The sequence below is a fragment of the Ambystoma mexicanum genome, chromosome 3q (assembly GCF_040938575.1).
Source record: "Ambystoma mexicanum isolate Mex_15411 chromosome 3q, UKY_AmexF1_1, whole genome shotgun sequence".
Lineage (NCBI taxonomy): Eukaryota > Metazoa > Chordata > Amphibia > Caudata > Ambystomatidae > Ambystoma > Ambystoma mexicanum.
Window position 1 is genome coordinate 622245444 of NC_090926.1, and position 13685 is coordinate 622259128.

At 47.7% G+C, this 13685-nt stretch overlaps 1 protein-coding gene across 1 annotated transcript in view; it reads left to right on the forward strand.

Moving 5' to 3' along the window:
* The window catches only part of ELAC2 (elaC ribonuclease Z 2), a 972577-nt gene that overhangs the window by 442590 nt on the left and 516302 nt on the right, over positions 1-13685 (forward strand). The window lies entirely within an intron of this gene.

The following is a 13685-nucleotide window of genomic DNA, read 5'->3' on the forward strand; positions in this document are numbered from 1 at the left end:
GGCACAAGCATTTTTGCTCTGCCCCATGATGTTTTTTGCCTTTTAAACTTTCAAATATAACTTATATTTTTTAACCTTCAAAATGGGCATATATTCTAGTTGGACACTGTTGAGAATGATTTTCTTTTTGTTTTCCCTTGTTGGACATTACAGGGACACCTCAATTTTTGGTCCTCTCAGATTTTTGGAGGTGAGTGAAGTCTTTTGGTTCACTTACTAAGCTCATCTGTTTTGGGGGCACTGTTTTGGATAACTGCAAAGGTCACCTTCTGTGAAGTCTGGTAGAGAAACTTGTCTCTAACTTTGTTTTTGGTAGCTTTGTGGTTAATTGCATCATGTACCCGGATGGGCTGGTAGCATTTTTTTACTGTTTTTCTTTATCGTCTCATGCACTTTTGCCTTTTACTGCCTAATGCTATTTAGAGTACTCTATACTCTGAAATAGCTGTGCCATGAGATTTTGACCTGTCCTTTGGCCATCTTGTAAGTTGAACTTCCTACCCTGGGGTGGCTGGATTTTCCATATATGGTAAGCCCTTCCCTGGGGAAAGCCTCAGCTTTCGCGGAGAAAGTGGTTGTCTGTGTGCATGGTCACATGTGGGGTCTGGGTCTGTCTGCACCCAGTCCATGTTCATGTCAGTGTGTTTTTGTTGCTGGGTAGATGCATCTAGGCTGACCTGGATTGAACAGCCCTGCCAAGTTTGAATGGTGCACATCCTTGCCATTGCTGAGCTGGGGGAAACTCGAGCCCGGATCCTGGATAAAAGGGGGACTTATTGCAGCCATTCTTCAGTTCATCATTGGAGCCAATACCACTACGGAGAGCAGCCCGCTGAAGACCGGGGAAGCTCTCCAACAGCACTTCCTCAATTGACCAGTGAAGTCTTGTCTCTTCAGAAGACCTTAAATGATTCAACCTCTGTTAAGGGGGTTAGGGGGAACAACCAATCCCAACCTTTGCTCGAAGATCCAGCCTATGAAAGTGCTCGGAAGAGTCTTGGTCATCCTGTGGGGTATTCAGATGTCCTCCTGGGATGCTTCACTGCAACGGTCGCTTTCCTGAGCTGAGCCTTGGGACTTTGCAGGTCCTTATCTTATGGAACAAGAAGCATTTCTTTAAAGTTGCAACTCTCCACCACGAAGAGGGGACTTGTAGGACCAGCTTTAGTTTCCGTCATGTTGGTGGCCTTCTGCTTTTTTCTAAAAGTGGCCATGCTGTTCGCCTGCATCACATCCTGATGGTCCTCTGATGTCATGGATGGAGTAGTGTGAGTAGTCTGTGTGTCCAGTTGTCCACTACCGGTCCATCAGAGCACAGAACCTAGAACAAGCCCAACCCAGCGCATGAAGTGACCACTGTAACCGTGGCCCCTGAATTGCCTCCAATTCAACCAATGCATGAATTCAGAAGGTCTAGCGAATTCAGAAACTTCTACAGTGGTCCTTAAGTAAATCTGAGTGCAAGGGGAGTAGACATACCTGTTTTACCCCTATCACCTAGCCTCTGTAGGGTTGCATGAGTCCTAGCCCTACCTCTCCTTTAACGGTCATTGAATGGTAGAATTCTGGTCCGGTATCCTCCCCAGGGTCCCGCCAAAGGAGATTGGATTGGAACAGAGAGGGTCTATTAAGAACTTCCATCTAGTTTTTACCGAAGTTTAAAACACTTACTACTCCTGGCTGGCTTAAGCCAGCACCTATTCAGTTCCCCTAAAGAAATTCATAGCATGCTGAAAAGACTTTTATTGGCCCTGTGACTCTAGGGGCAATAGGCCCCTTCTTTTCTAGCTTCGGATGGACTTTTTAAGGTTAGAACCTTAGTTCTAAGGTTTTGTATGGTGTTTCTAACTGCTTTATTCTTAGCCTGTTAGTTCTCAAAGTTTTGATTACTTACCTGGTTCTATATTTTATTCACCTGCTTTACTACGCTTCCAACCCATTGAAAAATTATTCTAACTATTAAAAGTGAATGTGTGTATGTTAGTGGTGAATGCGAGTGTTACATGCCTGTGTCATTTATGTAATGCCTAAATAAATAACTGTATTTTAACAAATTCTGGGTAACTTGTTTTAGTAAGAGTCCTCTCTGTGTGCTTAATTGAACTCTTCACCACTGCCAGGCCCTCCCATTTTTAAGCTTTCGTGTTCAATCACGCTACTCTGATAGTTTGGCTAGACATTAGTGTGTGTCCCTGTTCAGAATAGGGTGACATCTCAATCGTTCCACAGGGCTGATTCAGAAAATGCATCTTAATTGGTTGCAGCGGTGGGATAAGGCGATTTGGTATTCAGTGAAGTCTCACTGGAGTGATCTTACATTGCTTTTTACTCATAACTCTTAATTATAAAAGCGTAGGCCTGTAAAATACTATTGATGCCACACATATTCACTCATACACTACTGAAACATTATCTCTATATAAAGTTGATTGTACTTGTGGAAAATGTAGAGCAAAAGAAGGTTTAACTAAGAAGAGTGGATTAGTGCAGAGAATCTTAGAAGAGCAGACATCTAGGAAAATTGCTTTCCCTGAGTCTAGTAATGTTGATGCTGTGCAGGACACAGTGGAAGTGGGCCTGTAAATGTTACTGATCTTGATAGTGCAAGGGAAATGTCCGGATGATGAAGGCTCATCTAAAGCATCTGTTTCTACTGCAAACGCCATTGATGCTTGTTAAGATGGTTTTCCAAAAATCAGCCCTCAGGGAAGATTTTGGGAGGCCACCATATAATGGTGAACAGGAAAGAAACAGAGAATAGCCAAACCCAATCATGGTTGGGTAGAGCAGAAAGACGTAGTCTCAGGAAGGGTGTGAGAGTAGTGTTAGGGCTACAGTGAGTCCAGACAGAGCAACACCAATAATTCCAGTTAGACAGGCAAGTACAAAAACATACAATAATTTATTGGGCCTTTAAAATACACACTAATCAAATCTAGTCACACAAAACTATTATTAAAAATATATATACAGGATTCGAAGTTGGCCGCCGTGCTGTGAGGACGCACTCTCAAGTTCTCCGACAAGGTCAACAGAAGAAAGCCTACGAGTTGTCAATAAGCTTGATACCCGGCAATTCAGTTTCTTCCAGTGTGGAGGACGAAGGCATGGTGCCATCGATCGCACAGGAGGTCTAACTGGTACTCATTTTCACTGCAAAAGTGGTCCTGCTGTGACGAAGCTCCGGTGTCAGGGCGCGGCATCGCGGAAAACCAATCTCAGAGTGGTGACTTCCCCAGGCAGACACAGCGGCACATTCAAGAGAAAATGGCTCGGCGCTGGAGTGGTGGCAAACATGGAGTTAACACCCCACTGTCTAAGAGGGGACTACAGGGAGTGCTGGAGTGCTCGAAGCGGCAGGTAGAGGAGGGGGACCCACAAGGCCTTGATCCGGTTGCCGGTGGCGGAAGGAGGTGCCGACCCAGACCGAGAGGTGAGGTGGTGACAGCAACGCAGAAGGGAGAAGTCAACTCATTCACCCCAGGACATAGTTTGGACGGGTGCTGACCGACCCGCTGACGCAGGGGGAGCATTGGGAGATTCCGGCCCTCTTCCAAAGAGCATTGGGAGATTCCGGCCCTCCCCCACACATACCAACTGCAGCGCATCACATTGCAAGGAGGGGACCGCCTGTATAACCAACAGGGCTGGTAATACAAGCAGTCTAAGAGCACAATCTCCCCACCCCTGCCCCCGATTAGGGGGTAATACAAGCCCCCTGGGCTCAACGAAAGAGAGTGCACCAGATAAAGTGGACACCATCTGCACAGGGACCCCGGGAAGCCCATCCTGCACGTCCCGTACCCACAGCCAGCTGCAGTAGGATCCTAGAAGAATTGAGGCATGATGGCGGAGACACACCAATAAGCAAGGACCACTACTGGAGGTCCGGCAACGAAAAGGGAGCAAAACAAGGATCATCCAGGAACGTGAGGCCAGAGAAGAGGGGGGCTGACCCAGAGGAGCCCGGAAAGGGGGGGGGCAAGAAGAGGCAACTTCTAAGGGGCACCAAACGAGCAAGTATGGGGTACTCGCTGCTGCGGCCTGATCACCAGTGAAGAAAAGGGTGCCAGTTTCCTATGGGGAGTGCAGCTGCCTCTTGAAGTGCATTGGTAGAGGCCAAACCTAGCAGCCATTACACCGGACTGGAAGTCAACGGGAAAGGGTCCCTCCAGATGTCAGGAGCCAGAGTAAAGACCCCCCAAACCCCATGGTCAAACAGAAATTGATCGGTCAACAAGGAGTGCAATTGAAACGCTGCTGGGGCATACAGCAGGAAGAGGGGCTCTCCATGTACGGAAAACCTTGATGAGGAGTTCCTTCAAGGACTAGCTCATGAAAATGAGAGCACCTACAAAGTTCCCTTCAGGAAGTCTGGCATGAGATCAATGACCTGGGCACCAGAGTGGAAGTAACGGAAGAGGGACGATTGGAACTCTCCAAAGAGTTTAGGCAGAATAGCAAACATCTGGAGCAGGTGGCCAGGGCCACTCACAACCTAGAACTGCAAGCGAGGACCTGGAGAATAGATCTTGCAGGTCGTATATCTGAGTGAAAGGCCTTGGCGAATCTACCGCGGATGGAGTCTTGAAGAGCACGTTCCAGCAGTGTTTTGGGAGTCTCCTGATGAACACACGACTTGAAGATGTCAGGATAGACCGCATGCACAGAGCGGGTCCCAAAGGAACGGGCCCATGGCTGAGACCACAAGATGTCCTGGTTACGCTTACTTCTTACGCAGTTCAGGAAAGCATACTAAAAGCTGCATGCTCCCATTCAGACATTACGGTAAATGGTTCCCCAATTCAACTGTTCCAAGACTTGACATTATCCACGCTGCAGAAACAGAGACCAATGATCTCGGTGACAAAAGTGCTAAATGCAAAACACATTCCCTATAAATGGACCTTCCTGTTTGGGCTCCTTCTCGTGGGAAGGTAGACAGCAGCGGGTGGTGACGTGTGACGAGGGCCTGGCAGTCATGCACTTGGAAGAGGTGGAGGACGACCCAGCGCAAACCTTCAGTTACGCTTTTCCTAAGGGCACCAGACCCTGGGAATGGTCGAGGAATCTGGGACGGCGGGGCGGCAGAGAAAGAAGAATAAAGGGCCCTCTGGGTAAGATGGGTGAAACGGGGCCCCCGGAAAAAACCTAAAGCCCATCTTGGGCACCCTTGCTATGGAGTCTCAAATCCACCCCAGCGGCTCAGCGAGGATGGAACGAGAACACAGCAACTGTGATCACATTGACTGGAGGTTGTTGGCCAACATCGGCTTAGCCGGAGGTAGGGTAGGTGAAGGCATGGGGGGTGTTGTTCGCCCCTGCTGGAGGGAACCCTGGGGTTATACCAGGTCCGATGCCCCAGGTTAGCAACTGGGGAGGTTCTCGGGACCACTGGCCCTGACCGGGAATGGGTTAAAGGGAGGGGGAGGACATGGTAGAGAGGGGGGAAGGGTAGAGGGAGTCATTTTAAGGCAAGGGGGAGGGGCAGAGGGGAAGGGAAGTGGGGAAAGAGGGGGCAGGTGGCTGGGGGGGGATGCACATGCCAGCAGGAGAACATAACTTCACAGTAGCTCGGACACAGGTTGAACATAGGAAAAAACATTTAGAGAGAACAATGTCGTTCACACTGTTATCCTACATGTTAAGGGCCTGAACTCCCTCTGTCAAATGCAAGAAAGTGGAAGGGCAAGTGAAATGCAGCTTGGCAGAAATCATAAAGCTTCAGGAAACCCATATGAAGAGAGCAGATAATCTATCCCCCACTTCCACCACTTTGCAAAACTATATCAGGGGAATGTGCAGGGAAAAACAGGGTTAATGATAGGTCTCAGAGACACGCTGCAGGCAAAGGTACTGCAAATCCTGAAGGACCCCCAGGGGAGGTGTATATTGATACTGATACAAGTGGATCGAAAGACAATGACTTTGGGAACTGTGTACTCCCCAAATGTAGATCCAAAACATTTCCTTCAGGAAACCTTGCTGCGACTGGAAAATTTCGAAGAGGGGGGGGAAATCATTTTAGCTGCCGATTTTAACTTGACATGGGAACCTGAGATCGATGGAAGCGCAGGCATAGGTCATGGAGAACACCCCCTGTCTATTACTTGGAGGGAAATCTTTGAAAATCTTAGTCTAAAGGATGCCTGGAGACATAAAAAGGGCAGGGAAAAGGGGATAACGTGCTTCTCCCATGTATACCAAACATTGTCCAGAATTGACACTGTGGATGCACAGATAATCCTGGGGGAGATAGAAGATATACAAGTTGGGCCGATGGCTCTCTCCGATCGTGCCCTGATGACGGTGACCGTGAAGAGACAGTGGCCACATAGGGGTCTGTGGTCCTGGACATTTCCCCGGGAGCTATTGGCAGATGGGGCGACGGCCGAACTATTTGGGGGGGGACAGAGTAGAGGAATACTTTTCACACAATGACAACTATGAAGCCTCACTAGAGGGGATCTGGGAAGCCTTCAAGGTGGGTATGAGAGGGGAGATCATCGCGCTTCAGGCCCAACAGCGGAAGTTAAGAACCGCTATAGAAGAAGGGCTGGAGGCTCAGCTAAAAGAGGTGATGCTAGACCTGGCCAAAAAAAGGAATAAACCTGCCATTAAGAAACTGTATGAGATTAGAAGCCAGTTAGAGTGGTAACGCACACGCAGCGCAGAAAAGGCCCTACTGCATGTACGACAGCGCTACTACGTTACTGCAAAAAAGGCCAACTGGCTTCTCGCGAGGCAAGTGTGGAAGGTTGGTGCCAATCGCACAAAAGCCAGCATAAAGCAACCAGATGGGTTGCTAGCAACGGGCTTGGAGACAATATTGGAGTCTTTGAAAAGTTTTGATGAAAAGCTGTATTCGTCGGATAGCCCAGACCACTGAACAGTGACAGAATTCTTAAATAATCTTTTGCTACGCAAACTTACACCCTCTGACAGCGCCCGCCTGGAAGAAGACCTCACTAAGGAGGATGTAGAGGCGGTCATAAAGAGCCTGCCTCAGAAAAGAAAAGCACAGTGCTGGCCTTTACCAAACATGTAGCCAGAAACTAAGCTCCAGGTTGGCGCAACTCTTGAACTCCATTGTGAATGGTGACCTGCTCGATGATGGAAGCAAAAGTGGTGGTGTATGGAAAACCTAAGAAGGACCCGACGGCATGCGGTTCCTATTGCCCAGGAGGGCCTGGATGCCAAGATCTACACAGGGGTCCTGGCGCCCAGGTTGACATCTCTCCTCCCCGGTCTGATGGGTACAGATTATTCCAGCTTCATAAAGGGGCGACAAACGTGGGACAATACTAGACGGCTGTAATACCAGATAGAAAAGGTGTGGGTGGGTCGGGAGCCAGCGGTTCTGATCTCGCTCGACGCCGAGAAGGCCTTCAACCGGGCCATTCCGATTTGAGGCAATGGAGCAGATGGGGATGGGCCCAAAGTTCCTATGGAAGGTGAAAGCCAATTACACTGACCCCTCGATGCGGCTTTCAACTAATTACCAGCTATCAGACAAAGTGCCAATTACACGTGGCACGAGACAGGGGTGCCCTTTATCCTGCTTCTATACACAATCTATTTGGAACCATTACTAGCAACAATCGGGCTCAAGCCATCTATTCGTGGTGTAAGGTTTGGGGGAGAGGAGCTTAAAGTAGTGGCCTTTGCTGATGAGATGCTGATGACTCCCACAGACCGGATATATTGATCCCTGGCTTGGTACACAAACTAGAGATGGTGGGGAAGCTTTCAGGCTTATGGGTCAACCAGACAAAGTTGGAACTCCTATGGCTAAGGCCTTCAAATGCTGAAGTAATTGACCTGACACTGTAAGTGACATTTAAAGTAGCAAAGGGCGCCATTACTTGCATAGGGGTAAATCTGATGCCCTCGATTTCAGTCCTCTATGGGGCAAACCACCCAGTACTGCTAGCAAAAGTCAAGGCGGGTCTTAAAAAATTGACCCCTATGCGAATTCCTTGACTGGGGAGGATAGCTACGATTAAGATGATCATGCTACTTAAACTGTGGTACCATTTCCAAGCGCTTCCCATCGCGGTACCGTAGACATTTTTAAAGGCTATCACTAAAATGTCACAATTTATATGGCATAATATGGAACCCAGGCTGTCCTTGGAGACCCTGATGTCCCCAAAACAATGAGGAGGACTTAGCCTCACAAACTTCACAAAAGATTACGAGGCGGCACAAATACGGGTACTGAACGAATGGTTGTCAAACGACAGAGTCAAGCCGTGGGCCTGGATGGACCGGGCGGTGGCAACCATTTCTCCTGAACGACTTCTCTGGTTGGAAAAGTAGGAAAAACCTTGCAAGGTAGGGTGCATCCAGGTGCTTTCGGATTGTGTTTTGTTCAACTTGTGTTATGTTACATGCATTGTAAAACTAATAAAGAGAAGTTTGGAAAACAATATATTTAGGGACCATTAGGAGAATTAGAATAGCTTTTGATTCAATGACCATTGCAACATGGTTAGTACTTATTCCTTAGAAATTATTATAATTGTTCTTTTGTAACACGCTTAATACCAGAGATTGGTTTCTAAGCGCAGGATCAGGGTTCAAACCTGTGTTGTGCTGCGCTTTCTTGCTTCCAAGACAAGACCAACATGTTGCCCCTGAGCTATCCCTCCTCACCAATTGAAATCACACTTCAAGATAATCATAAAACGGCATCCCTAGCTCTTTTAAAGTCCAACCCTAAGATGGTTGGATGCCTTGCACTCCAAAACTCATAAATTCCAAAGTGGCTACTTCTCGGGTAGGTTTATAATGAGATTGAGTGTGCTTGTGGTTATGATTAGTAAAAGTCAAAAAGTTATTCAAAGCTCAGGAAAGTAGAATCACCCAATCTCAGTCCTTGGGGTAGGCCTATAGAGGGATCCATGACCAAGCCTCCACGACCAAAGTCTGCAATAAGTGATTGAGGAACATGTCTTTACGCCCATCTAGCCCTATGGAAGACCGGGGTTGGAGGTCCAATGGATCCAGGTATGTTAACTTACCCTCCTGACTCCGATTTCCCCAGAGAACACTGCTGGTGTTCTGGTCGTTGTGTACACAATCTTCTGTGCTTGGTCCCATTGAGGAAGGCCCATAGGTCGCAGGTGCAGTGGTCCCTTTCGGATGCGGGATATAATTTGGGTCAGTCGCTGTGTTCAGTAATCTGTTCCACACAGCTTCCAGGCAAAGATAACCAAACGAGGAAAGATTAACACATCTGCGGTGAAGAGCACGGGAGTATTGTACTGTGAGCCTCAGTCATGGGATCTTCTATGGACAAAGAAGCAAGCACAGCACTGGTTCTATTCATGCAAGAAGACTGAAAATGCAGGAGCAGGCATCTTGTTACACAAGTTGAAGGTCCAGATCCTCCCATGTTCCACGTATACACTCGGAATGGCGTCGGCTGCAGTGAGGTAGCCAAGTAGAGAGCTGGTCCGTCTACCAGTTGCTCCAGAGACACTGCCAAAGGCGTGTTTCCTCAAGCAGGGGTCACGACTGGTAGTTCACATGGGTCCAAGGGTTGAAGTACTGATGAGGGTCATCTTGAGATCCGAACTTTACTGGGACAGCACTCCAGTTAATGATGGCCAGCCTAAGGGTTTGTCAGGGGGATGCGCTTCTTCCTAGAGGTCTTGGCTCCATTGATGATCTGTTGAATGGCTGTGGGAGCCTTCCTTTTATCTAAGATTTTAGCATGTCCCATACTTAGATGGAATTGTGAACGGTAGAATGTCCCTAATTAGATGGAATTGTGAACGGTAGCATGTCCAACACCTAGAAAGAATTGTAAATGTTAGCATGACCCACACTTAGATGGAATTGTGAATGGTAGTATGTGCCATGCTTGGAGATGAAATGGTGAACATTAGCCTGAGTCGAGACCCCCACTTAGATGGAATTGTGAATGTTAACCTGCGTCGCTTCTAGATAGAGTTGTAAATGTTAGCATGTCCAACACCTAGATAGGTGGCATGTGCCAAACTTAGATGAATTCGTGAACATTACCTTGAGTTGCATCTAGATAGAAAGTGATTATTAGCATGTCCCACAACTGGACGGCATTGTGAATGGCAGCATGTGCTGCACTTAGATGAAGTCGCGAACATTGGCCTGAGTAGCATCTAGATAGAAATGCTAATGTAAATGTTAGCATGCCCCCACGTATGTCAATGTGTACCCTGCCTTCCTGTTCCCCATGCTGTTAATATATATCCTGTTCACGTGCCTGGTCTTGAGTGCTTTAAAGATAACCATCATATCACATCACTACGCTTACTCTCTACTATACACCATCATTCGACTAGAACACAGCTATACCCCTGATTAATTCGACATACGAACACGACCCCATGAACACCTCATCACCCTATAAAACGCAGCTAGCCGAGCACATTCCGGCGAATTGCTCACATATGCGTCCTTCAGGCCTAACGCAGCCAGAGCCCAGTCTGGGTGTCCAACCACCAGACTGCACACATCCAACTCTTCAGCACCACACCTAACGCTAGGATGTAGCTACCACCCAGTAATTACATCAGCTGCACAAGTATCTCTCTCTACTGACCAGAACTACGGTTCCCGAGGGCATTCAACCTACCAGTGCTTTGAGGTCATACCAATGATATATAGAGCGCTTTATTAATGCCAAGTAACATAACATAACATAAGATTTCGGCAAGGAGCATGTCCAAGGCCACCAATGGTGAGCATCTGCACACTGCACAGACATTCAGGCACCAGGGATGGCCACACACGGTAACCACCCTTTAGCCTGCGAAAGCCACAACTCCCATGGAAAGGGTATTCCATATAAGGCATTTCCTTACCTGAGTAGATGCGAAGAGGGCCAGAGAACAATAGTGTAGTGATGCATTATTTGACCAGGGAGCATGTTGAAGCCCCCTACACCCCCTATGTATGCCATAAGAGACAAAAATATAAAGTAGGAAGGACACCGTTGAAAGTGAAACTTTTGAAACAAAGCTTTAAACGCTCCTGGAAATGCAGCTGCCATAAAGAATTAGTTAGCTTAACTGACTTTAGTGTAGGAACTAAAACTAAATTGCATGAACCACAACTAGTTTGCTAACACCAATATAGAGAGGAGATAGGTTCCAGCATACACAGTTGAGGGTCTCACTACACTGGTTGGGCAGAAGAAACCATGGGTAGATCAGATGCAGAATACACCGGCAGTGACTCAAAGTAGCGCAGAAATGCATCAGAAACAGATGGATAGAAAAGTACATCTGTCAGCATGGAAATAAATGTGACAAAACCATTGCCATTCTAAACTGCAGAGCAAAAGGCTCTGTAAATAGAGGTGGGTCATTGAAATAAAACAAAACATTCTGGAAATCTGCAGTGACTGTGCAATGGGTAAAGTGGAAAGTAATTTCAGGGCTGCGGGAATCAAAAGGAAGGTTTGCACACTGTAACAGCGAGCAACGAGGGAGTGATTTCTAGGCTGGCGATCTTTCAACCATTGCTTTTAATTAGCTACAATGCAAGGCACCCAGCATTTGATGTTCAGGTGCGCGCAGTCGGCAAGCAAAGAAACACCCTGGTAGCTGACAGATTGATGTCTGAAGCAGTCAGCCAGGCGAAACGCCCTCCTTCAGGCGTAGCTAAAATCCAAATAAATACAGGGATACAAATCTGAAACACGGTCTGGTAACACGTGACTCAAAACAATAGTTAGTCAAAATGTGCCAAGGTGAGATAAGGCATCTGCCGTTCTTGACCAGGGGGTGCTGGCACTGAGATGTCCAAGGACAAAGTCTTAAGAGATTGACAGACTTCAATGCTGGAATAATTAAGGGCTGTTTACAGCAATACGTTTATTTCCCTACTCCAACGGTCTCCATGTCTCTTCACATTGTCAAGTGCCGAAGGTTGACCGTATTATGCCAATCAGTGGAGGGTCCATATTTACTGTAGTAAAGCGCTAACCAATAGAGTCTTAAATCAGTGATGTATTATGCTTATCAGTAGTAGGGTGTCCCCTACGGTTGTGCTTTAGATAGGGACTCATGCAATCATTATGGTTTCACCTATAGGAAATATATGTAGCTTAGCAGTGTGAACCAATGAACAGTAGATAGGTTTTTGTAACTTGTTTGTCATCATGACATCCGCAGTGAAAAATCAGTTCTTCATAGACTGTCATCTATTGGAACTCGGAGAACTCGAGTGAGAGCGCGTCTGTCTTGTTTCCCCCGGTTTTTGTATATTCTGAATATAGGCTGGGTTACCTCGCAATCACGTACTCCACCCTCTGTGTTGCCTCTTTTATTGACAAACACCAGAACGAGGTGGCTGCGTCACCTTTTGGGCCCCTGATTACAATGTGGCCAAAGAACAAGCGAAAAACCTTGTGGCACGGCTATATTAGGGTGCTAACCACCTTTAGTAGCCATTTGCTATAAATGCAAAAGTGCACAAGTAAAATGCCTCAACTGTAAAAATGGAGACCGCTATGGGGCGCTATTACAGATGGCCTCCGTTAAAACCCACCACCATTAAATGACGAGATAGCAGTTAAAGTCCCCTAGAACAGCCGAGACAGGTGGCGTATCCGTGCTGCTGGAACCCAGAACACAGATGTGAAACCGAAGACGCGATTGTGGCCGAAGTGGCACCATCCAGAATATTGGGTTTAGGAGATCTGTTAAGCCACTGTAGTCAGGGAGCATGAGCAAAAGAAGGGCAGAGAACGACCCGGCAGAGTGTGCGCAGTGCCTATACCGGCTGGGAAGCCGGCTGCAGAAGGGAGCTGTGGTTGAGCACACCCACTCTATGGGCCAGAGAAGACCTACAGCAGAGCGCCTGCTCCAACTGGCATGCGCCGTAACCCTGTGGGTGCACGGATGAGAAGGCAGCTGGCAGAGGCACAAACCAGTCGAGGCTGGAAATGTAGAGAGATCAGACTGCAGTGAAGGACAGAGAGAGCCTGTAGAATGAGAGTGAAAAAGAATTGTGCCCCCTTCCCCTGTGAGTGCTGTGGTATGGGTGGAGCGCTCCAAGAAAGGTGTTATAAAATGCACCTGCTACGGATGACATGCCCCCCTAGAGAGTCTTGGAAGATAGCTGCAACTGGAAGATCAGACATGTCCTGATAGGGACAGAGGCCTGATTGGGGCGCAATAGGTGGCCCAAAGACTTGCAACCTATCATCTATCTTCATCTCTACCTGTGTTGCTCATGGGTCTCGCCTCTCGCCCTGGCTTTTCAACCAATGCCTGGCAACTCTTGTGCACTGCATTGCCATTTTCTGCTCAAATTTCCAGTGCTACACTGAACTCATTTTCAGGCTGCATTCGGCCACCTCCTCTCCCTCTCTCATCTCTGATTGCCTAACTGCCATTCAAGATTGATGTGCTGCCAATGATCTTTGTCTGAATTCCAGCAAGACGGAGATCCTCCTCATCGGCACACCTTCGCCATCCTTTCCCCTCTCTATCTGGCCGGCCTCTCTTGGCCCTCCTCTTACCCCCACCTGCGAGGCTAAGAACCTCAGGGTCATCTTTGACTCCACACTTTCCTTCTCCGCCCACATCTGAGGTCTCTAAAAAGTCAAACTTCCTACTGCACCTCAGAGGTATTCTGCCTTTCCTCTCGTTCCCCCAGAAGCTCACTGTCTCCCAGGCTCTGGTTCT